At 48.2% G+C, this 14,348-nt stretch overlaps 1 long non-coding RNA gene across 2 annotated transcripts in view; it reads right to left on the bottom strand.

The window, feature by feature from the left end:
• Positions 1 to 665: 665 nt before the first annotated feature.
• Positions 666 to 14,348, bottom strand: part of LOC103351528 (uncharacterized) — a 48,435-nt gene continuing 34,752 nt past the window's right edge. For both annotated transcript variants that reach the window (XR_011383556.1, XR_011383557.1), the window contains one exon: positions 666 to 1,918. This is a non-coding gene — a long non-coding RNA (uncharacterized lncRNA). The remainder of the gene's footprint in view (positions 1,919 to 14,348) is intronic.

The raw sequence follows: 14,348 nt of genomic DNA, 5'->3' as shown, positions 1-14,348 counted from the left end.
AGGGACCCGCATTATGGCACATCAGGTACTGTTAGGGTCCGAAAACGCCCACCACCCGAGGAACGACTCCAAGAGACTTTTCTCTCATGCAACCAGCAAAGGGTAAAGATTTATTGATCTCACATGTTGGGGCTCTCTGTACATACAAGAACAGAGGAGCCTCGAGGAACTAAAGTATAGGGTTTATAAAGGCAAAAACCACAAAATCGGGATGGGGGAGAGAACACACGGTTGCTAAGCGGTTGCTAAAATCTTACAATCAGCAATTATGATCTTAAGACATAGATAAATTGGCTGGCGCTGCGCCTCACTAGGCTAATCCTCCACCTAGCGGCGCCGGCACACCGGGTTCTAGTCCTGGTTGGGGCGCCAGATTCTGTCCCGGTTGCCCCTCTTCCAGGCCAGCTCTCTGCTGTGGCCAGAGAGTGCAGTGGAGGATGGCCCAGGTGCTTGGGCCCTGCACCCCATGGGAGACCAGGAGAAGCACCTGGCTCCTGGCTCCTGCCATCGGATCAGCACGGTGCGCTGGCCGCAGCGCGCCAGCCGCGGCGGCCATTGGAGGGTGAACCAACGGCAAAGGAAGACCTTTCTCTCTGTCTCTCTCTCTCACTGTCCACTCTGCCTGTCAAAAAAAAAAAAAAAAAAAAAAAAAAAGACATAGACAAATCACATCTTCATTATTAGCCCAGGTAACCCAGGTGCAACCTTTCTACTTTTAAGCTTGAGCAATCATGCTAGGGGGGTTTTGTGCTCTGCCAAGGGTGATGTAGTGCACTGCTATTGTCCGACTATTTGAGATCATAGTTTCAGACCAGAGTCTCACGGTGGGGGGGGTTGCTTTCCCAGAATGGAGTCTCAAGTGCCCCAAAATGGAGTCCCTACTGTCAAGGTGCTACTTCACTTTGTCTTATTTTCACAGCTGCACCAGGAAGGTTTAAACCTGTAAGCTTATGCTTAACTTTTTACACCCACACATATACAATTTTAACTCTTCATTCCCCACTCCTTGTTGTGAGGATCTCTAATCTTAGAGATCATTCATTTTTGTCTCTTTTAATGTGACATATTGTTGTCTTATGACCATGAGTTTAACATTTCCAACTTGTTCCCACACAAAGGTGATGAGTCTATTTAACACACAAGGTCCTATGGTTACAATTAGAAGTAGAACAATTAAGGGTCCAGCTAGGGCTGACAGTAGGGTAGTAAGCCATGGGGACCGGCCGAACCATGACTCAAACCATTCCTGTTGAGTTTCCCTCTCCTGTTGCTGTTTTTCCAGTAATTTCTTGAGTTTCACCATGGAGTTTCTAACCACCCCGGTTCAGTCGGCATAAAAACAACATTTTTCCTTTAGGGCCGCGCATAACTGCCCCCCCTCCCCCCATGAAAATGAGATTCAACCCCTGCCTGTTCTGTAATACTGAAATGCAGAAACTGGGCTGCATCTGGGAGATTGTGGAAGATTTGTCAGGCAGAAGGGGCGGGGATCTCCACCTGGCAGGTTATCAGGTAGTATCAGGTAGAAGGGGGCAGGGCAGGATGCAAAGGCGGGGCTGTCCGTGAAACATTGCCAGGATGACTGAGATGTAGATGCATATGCTGGACACATTAAGCCTTTATGTCACACACACATAAGCTCATAACTGACTTTCTGCCTAATATTTTCCCCTCAAGAGGTAATACCCAAAATTCTTCTTTGGGATTACAGATGGAGTTCCATTTTCTGTAACTTCTTTGAAGCTGGCATGTGGGTGTCGAGGGGGATTTGGGTATTTCCTCTTGCTACCTGTCTTATGGTGTGCAACAGTGGCCTTGGAAAGACTGTGCTGCTCGGTCCAGAGGGCTGCTCAGGTCGTCCAGTGGAATGGGGTGGAAGTCTTGCCTGATGACCATTTGGAGTTCAACAGCTTTTAGTCTGTTAGAGACAAAACGAACAAGGGCATTAAAAACACACGGTGCAAAGAGAAGCATCAAGATTGCAGAAGTTAATGGGCCAAGGAGAGGAAATAGCCAGGATTTTTATGATCAGATGTTAGGCCAGAAATCCCAGCCCTGCTTGGCCTGGTCCTGGAGCTGTTTGGCTTTTTCCAGAAAAAGTACAAATTTGGGTTTGTGCCTGTCCAGTCTGATTGATTCAGAGACAATATTTTTTTTTTCCTTTGGATATCTAGTAGCCAGTTTTGCTAGGAAGTTAAGCCAATGTACAAGACTAGAGTCTCAGGCTGAGAAAGAAGACAGACTAATGAATTATTTACATTTAACCATTTATATTATGGATTATTGTGCACCCCCCTCAAGAGATAGGCCCTTTAAGTCCTCAGTGAGGACCTGTCCAAATAGGTGTAGGGCTATCTGAGTTAGCTGTTACTGAAAGCCCTGTTTTAAGGAACTGGCAGGAAGGGCTTTCTAAGCTTAATGTTATTGATAGACTTTTAAGGCCTGGCTGTGTGTGTGAGGCCCAGACCTATCCAGGGGTGCTGGAAGAAGATTGAAAGAGATGCAAATCTCCTTTAAGGGAGGCACCCTGTTGACTTGCATTACATGGCTGGACTAGGAGGAGAGCTGAATAGGAGGGTGATAGAAATAGGCAACTTGCGTTTCACTGACCCTAGGCCATCCCCTCAATAGCAGTGGCTGGAGCTGGAAGCTGGGCAGAGGCTGGGCAGAGCCAAAGGCTTTTTAGCTCGGGGCCACAGGGTCAGTGGTTCTGAACCAGGAGTCCTTCGACACCCAGGGCAGTTCCGTGTCCAGTGACCGTGCTCTTGGCAGAGTTGACAGAAGGCATTTGCTGTCACGACAGCTGCTTGCCCAATGCCCTGGCTCCTTATATCAGCAACAGGTGCAGTTTGGGGTGCATTGGCCTTGCTGGGTCTCCTTGATAGCAGATCACCGTGTAAAGCAGCCATTGATTGGCCTGTTGCCTATCTTCTGCTGCTTGCTTGCTCCTCGTTCTCCTGGTCTCTAATAAAGTAGACCAAAGAGGCAGCCTCTATGATGTCAGTCAAGCGGGTTCTCAACCCAACCCTGATTTTTGGAGATTTTTTTAATATCAGGGTGAGCTAGAAAAACTATGGTCATGGGCAAATTCTGACACTTAGTATTTTCCTGTGAGTTAAGACCGTGTCCATGAGGAGAACTATGACCCTTTAGGTAAGGTCAACTGTGGTGACCTGCTTGCATACTTTGAGGTCATCAGTGTAACTTTTTATCTATTTTTTTAGTTTGGTTTAAAAGGGGAGTTCTGCCCATTTATCGCGTACACCGAAAAATTGATCTAGTTGTCACATTATTTTATAGTTTAACCTTTTTTTTTATGTTGTTTGGGGCCCTATACTGTGGCCAGGCATTATTACAGAAAAGGTCAGTCATCCCTTACATAAGGTCTGGGGATCAAACCGAATGTCACAGTGGAGAGTCCTGCAGAACAGTAGTAACTTCCCTTCTGGAAGAGAAAAGAAGAGAAGTGAGGCACCGAGTTGGGTCTCTAGCCTGACTTTCTGGGCTAGATTTAACTGGCAGTTTAACCAGTGTTTACTGCATAGCCTGACTTAGAGGAGAAATTGTGGCAGAGGTCTCTGCCATTCTTTGGATTCCAGGTATTTACCGTGTAGCCTGTGGACACTAGAGCTTTCTTGGTTTTTTGGAACCCAGTTTTCTAGCATCTGCCGCATAACCATAACTTAACAGAGACAGTAGAGTACACAATGGATTAACATGAATTTTATGTCTCTTGTTGTCGAATAAACCAGAAATAAAAAAAAACCTTGTATATAAGAGTTTACATAATTTAGAATTATTTAACAGAGTCAAAAAGAGCTTACAGGACCTAACTCTAGAAATGGCAGAGTAATCGATTAAGCAGACACTGTTAAAATAGACGTTACAGTTTTTGCAAAAACAGATTCCAAGATTTATGATTTAGATCATTTTTAGATATTTACTAACATTAGTACACATTTTAAAAAAAAAACCATTGTTATAACAGAAGATCAGACTTCAACTTTAGGTCAGTGTAATTTTGGCATTAGCACTCAACTCTGTAAACAATATTTTAAAATCATAAACATTTTAAAACTTTTTATGACTTGTTTACACCTTTTGAAACTTTATACCTGTAGTTACTTTTACATAGCCTTGAATTGTCATGTATGGACAACCTATGAGAATACATGTTAACAAACTCAAAACAGTTTTTTTTATTGAATTTGAGATGTTAAAAGTATATATAATATATTTTCCCAAGTTTTACTTAGCACTGATGCCTAGATGACTTAAGACACTGAGTTATTAATGAATACCACACCATTATTTGAAATAAAAGTTAAAATTACATTTTCATGTTTTTAAGTAACATGAGGATAACACCTCCTAGACAGCAAACACTAGTGCATGTTTACAACTTTGAAAAGATCTTCGTCATTAAGAGAAACAAGTTTAAAGCATATCAAAGACATGTAAAACTGAGCAAGCAAGCCACTGAGCAAACCAAAGGGTGTTTGCATTACCTCAATTCTCAGAACCAATTTGCATTGGCTTACTTTAGTTAACAACATAAAGGCTTGTATACACAGAATTTACTTTTATTTTTATAAGACCACTTTAGCTGGAAAGCAAAAACATAAATACAGCATAGGTCTGACACCATTTACAACATTTTAATACATTTTATATAATCTGAATTGACCCAAGCAGCTGTTACTTTAACAAATTTAGAGTCTCATCCTTTGAGAGTTCCAGGGATCCGACTGGAAGCCCAAAGTTGGAAGACTCGGTTTAGAATTTAAGCTGTCAGAGAGTCAAACCACTTAGCCAAAATTAGTACATTTCTGATCAGTTGGGTAATCACTCAGACATTAAAAACAGATAAACAATGTAAACAACTTTGCATTGTAGTTTTCCCAATCAAGACTCTAATGGCAATAGAAAAACGGGAAACCTTCAAGACAGGTGAATGCTCTCAGATGAGTCAGGGACAGGAGCACAGAAAAGAGCTGATTATCAGCATATGAACCCATTGTTTAGGTTTTCATTAGCTGCAAAGAGAAAAACCCATCAGGTTGGAAAGGGTTAATGGCTTAAGGTTCTGGCTCCCTTAGGTAAGGCCAGCAGTAGTATTGAATTGGAAATTCCTCCAGGAGAGGAGAAGAAAAAAAAAAAAAACAGCCCTGGGGTGGGGGCTCTGCCTAGAGATATTTGGCTATGCCTGCCTGGGTGCGGCAGGCCACATGGACTAGAATAGAGTGCAGAGAAAGGCTGTGGTCCCCCATTTACAGGGAAGACTGCACACACCCACCGGGGCCTGGCAGGACTAACCGTGGGGTTGGGAAGGTGCGCCATTTCACCAAGAGTGTTGGGAACCTCCTAGAATTTAACAAAAGCCAGATCAATTAGGACTACTGCAGACACTCAGTCAATTACAACAGATAGTTAACTTTAGCTCTTTTCCAGATTTAGTCTTCAGGCAATCAAAGCTTAGCAACAGTAATAGTTCACAAAAAACTTTAAGACGCACCAGAACTACCATAAGCTGCAAAGACGGAAAACTTTCTACCAGGTTGGAAAGGTGTTAACAGGTAACAGGTAACAGCTTTTCCCTAGGTGGAGAGACTTATGGAATTTCCCTCTCCCTTTCTCCTGGCCAGTGGTATAGGAATGGAGATGAGGAGAGCAAAAGAGTGGGGGAGGGAGCCCCCGGGAGGAGGAGGAAGGCAGAAAGCAATGAAGCTCCTCATGTCTGGGGGCTGAGTGGGATTTGAAATCTCCTATCGCTCAAGGTTACCCACTACCTAGTTGTCCGAGTTTACCTGGAGGGCCAATATTAGCCTCGACCGAAGCTAAGGCCTGCTCACGTAGCAGTAGGCAGCGTGACCAGGCGTCCCTCCGAGAGAGAGACCTGGTCCTCAGGTTGCAGTCTGGCCACCGGGAAGCCGAAGCGAGCTCAGGGGATCTCCAGGCTCTCAGCCAACTGCCCTTCCTAATTTCCCTCCCGTTCCTTACAATCCCTCTGGAGTTTCGGCCGTAGCTAAGCCGTGGCTGGGGGGGACTCCGCGTTCTCAGAGAGCTGTGGGGTGCCGGACACTCAACGGTCACTTCCACAGATCCGGTCCCGCTTGAGGGAAGGAATACTGACCTCCGATGTCTTCTTGAAATCCCGGTCCGGGTGCCCATGACTGCCAGGCTGGAGAACGGCCTCTTTCACTCGGCAAATGAGTGGTAAATGGAATGAGCCCTCCGGGGGCCAATTCACTCCTAGAGCAGGCCATTCAGAGGCACAGAAAGACTGCCACTTTACCTTCTTGACTGACAAAGAAAGGTTATGCGCCCGGTCACTTACCTCTGACCAATGATTCAAAGTTAGAGACAAAGGTGTAGACACAGTCTGGCCCATGTTAGCAGACAACACAATGTACACAAGCAGACAAACAGCGTAGAGAAGCAGCACACAACGACCACACAAAGTGTCTACCAAATGGGAGCCCTCACATACAAATGCTAAATGACAAGAGAATACAATCAACAAACAACAAGACAGCCAACAAAGCACCTTAATGAATACAAAAGACTAACGAGCTCGATCAAATACCAAAATTTCGGCAGTACAAACAAAATGTGAGTCTCTGCAGTCTATTTCCCTACTGCAGGCAGCCCACCAAACAGGAAACACTGGGTGTCCCCAGTTTTCCCTTTTTCCCGGGGCGTCCCCTGGGATGTGGTCTGTGGCTCTGGAGCACGTCTGTCCGCTCGAGCCCGACAACCACGCTGCCAATTACAAACAAATAACAAACCTCACCAAACAACAAATCAAAGTGTACACGTTCAATCAAAACAATAGGCACCGTACTCACCCCGAGAGATACCCATTGGAGGCGTCTGCAGGCAGCAGTCAGGTCTCGGTGGGACCTCCAAATGTTAGGGTCTGAAAACTCCCACCACCCGAGGAACGACTCCAAGAGACTTTTCTCTCATGCAACCAGCAAAGGGTTAAAGATTTATTGATCCCACATGTTGGGGCTCTCTGTACATACAAGAACAGAGGAGCCTTGAGGAACTGAAGTATAGGGTTTATAAAGGCAAAAACCACAAAATCGGGATGGGGGAGAGAACACACGGTTGCTAAGTGGTTGCTAAAATCTTACAATCAGCAATTATGATCTTAAGACATAGACAAATCACATCTTCATTATTAGCCCAGGTAACCCAGGTGCAACCTTTCTACTTTTAAGCTTGAGCAATCATGCTAGGGGGTTTTTGTGCTCTGCCAAGGGTGATGTAGTGCACTGCTATTGTCCGACTATTTGAGATCATAGTTTCAGACCAGAGTCTCACGGTGGGGGGGGGGTGCTTTCCCAGAATGGAGTCTCAAGTGCCCCAAAATGGAGTCCCTACTGTCAAGGTGCTACTTCACTCTGTCTTATTTTCACAGCTGCACCAGGAAGGTTTAAACCTGTAAGCTTAAGCTTAACTTTTTACACCCACACATATACAATTTTAACTCTTCAGTACAGCTACTGCCTGCAGCACTGGCATCCCATATTGCCGCTGTTTCAAGTCCAAGCTGCTCCACTTCCAATCCAGCGCCTTGCTAATGTGCCTGGGAAAGCAGTGGAAGATGATGGGCCCCTGCACCAACACAGGAGACCCAGAAGAAGCTCCTGGCTTTAGCCTGGCCCAGTTCTGGCCGTTGTGGCCATTTGGAGAGTGAACCAGCAAAGGGATGATTCATTCATTCTCTCTCTCTCTCTCTCTCTCTCTCTTTCCTCCTTCCCCCTTTCTCTGTAACTCTGCCTTCCAAGAAAATAAAATTAAAAAAAAAAAAAGCTCAGCCGCTGCTCCACACCACCAGCCCCCAGTGTTTGATGCCCCCTAGCGTCACGCACTGGCCAGGCTCTGAAAGCAGCCCCTCCCATGCCGCACAGAGGCCCTGTGCATTCGCAGTGCAGGGATGGCCCGTTCTGCCCTTGGAGAACCTTGTGGGTCAGTGCAGGAAGTGCCAGCAGTTTCTGCCCATGCTCGAGGCGCAGGGGGTTCCATCCGCAGTGCTTCCCGTGGACCCCGTTTGCCGGCCAGTCACAGCCCTGGACACCCGCGAGCGGTCAAGAGAAGCGCCAAGAAGGGAGTGCTCCAAGCCCCGCGGCTCAGAGTGGCCAAACAGTGGGGCAGGCGGTAAAATGAAGTCACCAAATCAACTCTCACATCCCTTCCCTTTCCAGATTGCAGGGCGCAGAGAGCGCTTTTTGTCTGTCCTTCCTTGCACAGCTCCCGTCACCATCGCACACATGCGCACTGCACACTGACCTTTAGCCTGGGCTGGGAAAGCTGCAGCCCGGGCCCTTCCCCATCACAAGCAGTAGGCTTAGCGCTGTTCTTGCTGTCAGACTCTTCTTTCGGAGCAGTTTGGAGTTCACAGGACATGGACCAGAGCACAGACCCCTTATATATCCCCACTCACATACAAGCAAAGTCTCCCCGCTCTCAACAGCCCCTAGATTGGTCCATTTGTCACGGTCAGGGAACCCACATCAGCACACCATTACCACCCAGCGTCCACGGTTGACAATTGTGCTCACTTTTAAATTTTTTATTCACTTTGTTTTTTCTTTTCTAATTTCCAGACAGAGAGGCAGAGAGAGATCTTCCATCTACTAGTTTATTCCTAAATGCCTGCAACAGGCAGGCCTGGGCCAGGCTGAACCACAGCCGGGTCTCCCACTTGGTGGCAGGACTCAAGTACTTGAGCCATCCCCTGCTGCCTCCCAGGGGACACACTAGCCGGCATGCTGGAATTGGAAATGGAGCCCAGACTCCAGCCCAGGCAGGATACAGACACAGCTTTCCTAAGTGGCATCTTCACTACCACGCCAGATGCCTCGCATTTGGGATGCATCCCAAGTCCCTCTGCTCCACAGTGACTGATTCCCCACTGAGCTGCAACTCGTGTCCAAAGACCCAGCTCCTTCAAAAAGACTCACGGATAAGAACTGAGCAACTAATTTACAAATGGTGACAAACGATAGTGATAATAACAGTCTTGTGCATGTGTACACTACAGAGTCAGAAAGACTAGAAAGAGTGATGATGGAAGTGGAGAAAAGGGGCTGGCGCTGTGGCACAGCTAGTAAGGCCGCTGCCTGCAGTGCTGGCATCCATATGGGCGCCAGTTTGGGTCCTGGCTGCTCTACTTCCAATCCACTCTCTGCTAATGCACCTGGGAAAGCAGCAGAAGCTGCCCTAAGTGCTTAGGCCCCTGCACACATGTGGGAGACCCAAAAAAAGCCCTTGGCTCCTGGCTTTGGCCTGGCTCAGCCCTGGCTGAAGCAGCCATTTGGGGAGTGAACCAGTAGAAGGAAGACCTCTCTCTGTTTCTCTCTCTCTCTCTCTCTGACACTACCTTTCAAATAAATAAATAAATCTTTAAATGAAAAAAACTATGCTCATTTTAAAACTTCTTATTTTGAAAAAAATTCCAAATTTACAGAAGATGACAGAAAGTCTAATAACCCATTATTCTTACTCAATTATGTCTTGTTAATATTTAGCCAAACTGTTGCTTTTCTCCACATTTTCAAAAAATTTTATTTAAAAAACAGAACTATGAAGGGATGGGGGACACATAGAATGAGGGGGGGAAGGAGACGGAGAGAGAGGGAGAGGGAGGGGGGGAGAGAGAGAGAGAGAGAGAGAGATCTTCCATCCACAGGTTCACTCCCCAGATGGCTGCAATGGCTGGAGTTTAGCCAAACCAAATCCAGGAGCCAGGAGCGTCCTCTGGGTCTCCCACGCAGGTGCAGGGACCCAAGCAATTGAGCCGTCCTCTGCTGCTTTTCCAGGTGCATAGCAGAGAGCTGGATCAGAAGTGGAGCAGCTAGGACTTTAACCAGTGCCCACATGAAATGCTAGAGCAGCAGGCGGCAGCTTAACTCTCAATGCCACAGGTTTTTGTTTTTGTTTTTGTTTTTGACAGAGTTATAGACAGTGAGAGAGAGACAGAGAGAAAGGTCTTCCTTCCATTGGTTCACTCCCCAAATGGCTGCCACAGCTGGCACTGAGCTGATCCAAAGCCAAGCCAGGAGCCAGGTGCTTCTCCTGGTCTCCCATGCAGGTGCAGGGCCCAAGCACTTGGGCCATCCTCCACTGCCCTTCCAGGCCACAGCAGAGAGCTGGACTGGAGGAGGAGCAACTGGGACTAGAACCCTGCACCCATATAGGATGCCAGTGCCACAGGCGGAGGATTAACCAAGTGAGCCACTGAGCCAGCCCAGTTGTGTTTTTTTTTTTTTTAAAGTACCCTCTCCTAGGGGCCCAGTGAGTTAAGCTGCTGTCTGTAATGCCAGCATCTCATTTGAAAGTCAGTTCCAGTCCCAGCTGCTCCTCTTCCCATTCATCTCCCTGCTCATGCCCCTGGGAAAGCAGTGGAAGATGGTCAGAGTGCTTAGGCACCTTCATCCACATGGGAAACCTGGATGAAATTCTGGGCTTCTAGCTTTTGCCTGGCTCATCCCTGGTTGTCATGGCCATCTGGGGAGTGAACCATGGAATGGAAGATTGATCTCTCTCTCTCTCTCTCTCTCTCTCTCTCTGCTTTCTTGCTTTCTCTCCTTCAAACTCTGCTTTGTCAAATAAATAAAAATATGTCTTTAAAAAAAGCATCCTGGAGCCAGCGCTGTGATGTAACAGGTAAAGCTGCCACCTGCAGTGCCGGCATCCTATATGGGTGCCGGTTCATGTTCTGGCTACTCCACTTCCCATCCAGCTCTCTGTTATGGCCTGGGAAAGCAGTAGAAGATGGCCCAAGTCCTTGGGCCCCTGCACTGGTGTGGGAGACCTGGAGGAAGTTCCTGGCTTGGGATCAGCACAGCTCTAGCAGCTGCGGCCATTTGGGGGAGTGAACAAGTGGATGGAAGGCCTCTCTCTCTCTTTCTGCCTCTGCCTCTCTGTAACTTTGCCTTTCAAATAAATAAATAAATTTTTTTTTAAACATCCTTTCTCATGCCAAGTTCTCCCCTGGGTCCCTCCAGTCACTCAAACATGCTGGAACCGCGGCCCCTCCCCCCAAGTTCACTTCTGGTGGTGCTGTCCCATCTGCCTCCACCTGATTTTTCTGCTCTTCTCCAGGGGAGCAATTGGAGGCAGCTGATAGCTGCTCCTCTTCCCCCTAGTTAGATCCAGCAGTCCTGGGTGTCCCGGTAGCTGACACGTTTCCTCCCCAGGCCATCAATACATTCTCCATTTATGAGGACTGGTGGGGGCAGCTATGGCCTAAGGACCAGACCCACCATGGCTGGTGTCATGGCCAGAGCAAACTCCAAAAAAAAAAAAAAAAAAAAAAAGAAAAGAAAAAACAACCCAGAGACAGGTTCAGCACAGAGATTAGCACACCCCTTAAATATCTGCATCCCAAATAGAAATACCTGGGTTCAAGTGCAGGGTCTACTCCCCATTCCAGGGCTAATGCAAACCCTGGGAGGTAGGAATGATGGCTCAAGTAGTTGGGTCCCTGCCACCTATGTGGGAAATTTTGGGGAGTGAACCAGTAGATGGGAGATCTCTCTCTTTCTCTGCCTTTTAAATAAATAAAAAGCAAAAAAGAACACAAGGCTGCCAAGACCTTGTTAAACAAAAACTTATGAGAGGCCATTGTTTTGGACTATGCTCGGGCACTAGGCCCCAACAAACCAGACCAAACCAGAATGGAGTCACTGTGCTAAGGACCAGGATCCGGTAATCAGACTGAACTTTGAAACAGGCCAGTTTTACACACATACACCAGAGATTCACAGCAGCTCATAAGAAGGGGCCCCATTTACTTGGGCCAGCATGGTAGGGGAGCCCCTCTATCGTAACCTCAGAAAAGGGCCTTTGGAATGATCAGCCCACTTTTTGTTCCTTATTTCTGAGCTCTTCATCCCCATTCAGCACATAAAGCCAGCCCCTTCTGCTCAGCTCATGGGAGGACCTTTCCTATATTGTTAGATGCTACCCGATCCACAGACAGCTAATAAAGTCACTTGTATCTTTAATTTATTTTTAAAAAATATTTGAAAGTCAGAATTCAGGGTGGGGGAGAGACAGAGGGAGAGGGATATCTTCCGTCTGCTGGCTCACTCCCCAGATGGTCATAATGGCCATCTCTGTGCCAGGAAGAAGCCAGGAGCCTCATCTGGATCTCCCACATGGATGCAGGGGCCCAAGCACTTGGGCCATCCACTGCTGCTTTCCCAAGCACATTAGCAAGAAGCTGGGTTGGAAGTGGAGCAGCTGGGACATGAACTGTCATTACAGATGGCGGCTTTGCCTGCTAGGCCACAACACCAACCCCAAAAGTCACTTCAATCATTAAATTTGTTATGATTTTTTTTGCACCCTTGAGAGATTGTTTGGAGGTTCTAGCTCAGCCACTTGTACTCTTATAACCTTGGCCAACGGTGGGAAGTGGAGACAGACCAGAGCCCTGTGGCAGGAGGGAAGGGCTAGGCTGAGATCACGGCTGCTCGTCTCTGGGTTTCCTCAAGGCGGGAGGTGTGTGGTGAGGGGTGGGTCGCAGGCCTTCTTGGCGGGTACCTCTTCCCTCCTGGGCAAAGGTGGTGTTCTCCCTAACCACATCATTTGCATATAGCCTGCTTGACGCAGGTTCCGGCACGACCCGAGCTAACCCCTGGGTCTCAGGGCAGGAACCTCACTTTGCCCCAGAATCCGCCCTCCAGCCTTGCTTCTGGCTGTCCTTGTCACTTTCACCACGTGCCTGGCACTGTGAAGATGTGGAGGCCTTTGGCATGCAGCAGGGCACAGACCATACCTGCTGTGTGCCCTCTGCACTGAGGAATGCGAGCCAGGCATGGTGGGTCCCAGGAAGACAGACCCAGCCCAGGAGCTGTGGGGTCTTGTAGCCTTAGAGCCTGATTGGCCCCAGCTGAGAGCTGAAAGTCAGTGGACCCCCCACTTAGGCACAGCAGGTGTGGGATCACATGTTCACTGGAGCCCCTGTGCCTGCTCCCAACCTCCAGGGAACCCAGCTTGTTGTAGTTCCAGGGTCAGGTACACTCCTCTCCCACAGCTGCAAATCGCACGACCTCCAGGCCTCTCCCCATCTTTGTCCACATAGTCCCAGTGCTGCACTCAACAGGGCACCCTGAATCCCTCCCAATCCCTTAGATTCAGGGTGCCCCCTGGCAACAGTCCATCCCCTCATGCCACATATGGGTAAGGGGGAGCCAGCTGCCATCGCCTGTCCAGGGGCGCTGTCCATCCTGTGGTGCTGAAGCACTTGGGACCCAGCTGGCTTGCAGCAGCCACTCCAGTCTCCGAGCACCCCAGGCTGGGTCTTCACGGGGCTAATAGTTCCCAGGGATGTTTGCCTGCCCTAGCAGGCTTGAACTGGGATTGCTTCAGAGGTTGGAGCTTCCCTGAGGCGGCACAGGGAGAGCCAGTGCTGTCCAGAGAGCAGGCAGTGGGAAGAATGAGCAGAATTTGATACCTGTATTCCATCCTGGAACCCTTAGGCACTTGTGGGTCTGGAGAGCTGAACGTGGGCTCCATGCCCCTCCTGCCAGTTGTGCCACTACACTAAGCTCCAGGAACATTGTCTCACCTTCCAGGAACTCAGTTCTTTCCACAGAAATCCAAACCTAGCAGGCTTTGCTATTTATGGGGATAAGGGAGACAATTCCTAGAATCCCAGAGAATGATATCCTAGGGGCAAGCGTTGGGCAAAGCCTTCTTTGTCCTGCTTGGGACACCTGTATCCCATATCAGAATGCCTGGGTTGGAGTCCTGGCTCCCCTGCTTCTAATCCAGCCTCTTGCTAATGTGCCTGGGAGGCTCAAGGTCTTGGGTCCCTGCTGCCCGTGTGGGAGACCCAGATTCAGTCCCTGGCTCTTGGTTTCCACTTGGCGCAGCCCTGGCCTGTTGTAAACATCTGAGAACTGAACCAGTTGATGAAGGATCTCACTCTGCCTAAAAATGAATAAAATTAATTAAAATAAAGTTATGCCATGGGGCCAGCACTGTGGCGTAGTGAGTAAAGCCACTGCCTGCAGTGCCAGCATCCCATATGGACACTGATTTGAGTCCTGGCTGTTCCACTTCCGATCCAGCTCTCTGTTATGACGTGGAAAAGCAGTAGAAGATGGCCCAAGTCTTTGGGCCTCTGCGCCTGTGTGGGTGATCTAGAAGAAGGTCCTGGTCCCTGGCTTCGGATTGGTACAGCTCTGGCTGTTGTGGCCAGTTGGGGAGTGAACCAGTGGGTGGAAGACATCTTTCTCTCTTTCTCTCTCTCTGCCTCTCCTCCTTTCTCTGTGTAACTGTGATTTGCAAATAAATCTTTTTTAAAAAATAAAATAAGATAAAGC

This window comes from Oryctolagus cuniculus, chromosome 17 (genome assembly GCF_964237555.1).
Source record: "Oryctolagus cuniculus chromosome 17, mOryCun1.1, whole genome shotgun sequence".
NCBI lineage: Eukaryota > Metazoa > Chordata > Mammalia > Lagomorpha > Leporidae > Oryctolagus > Oryctolagus cuniculus.
Note: the sequence above shows the minus strand (reverse complement) of the source record. Positions and strands in the feature narration are given on the sequence as shown.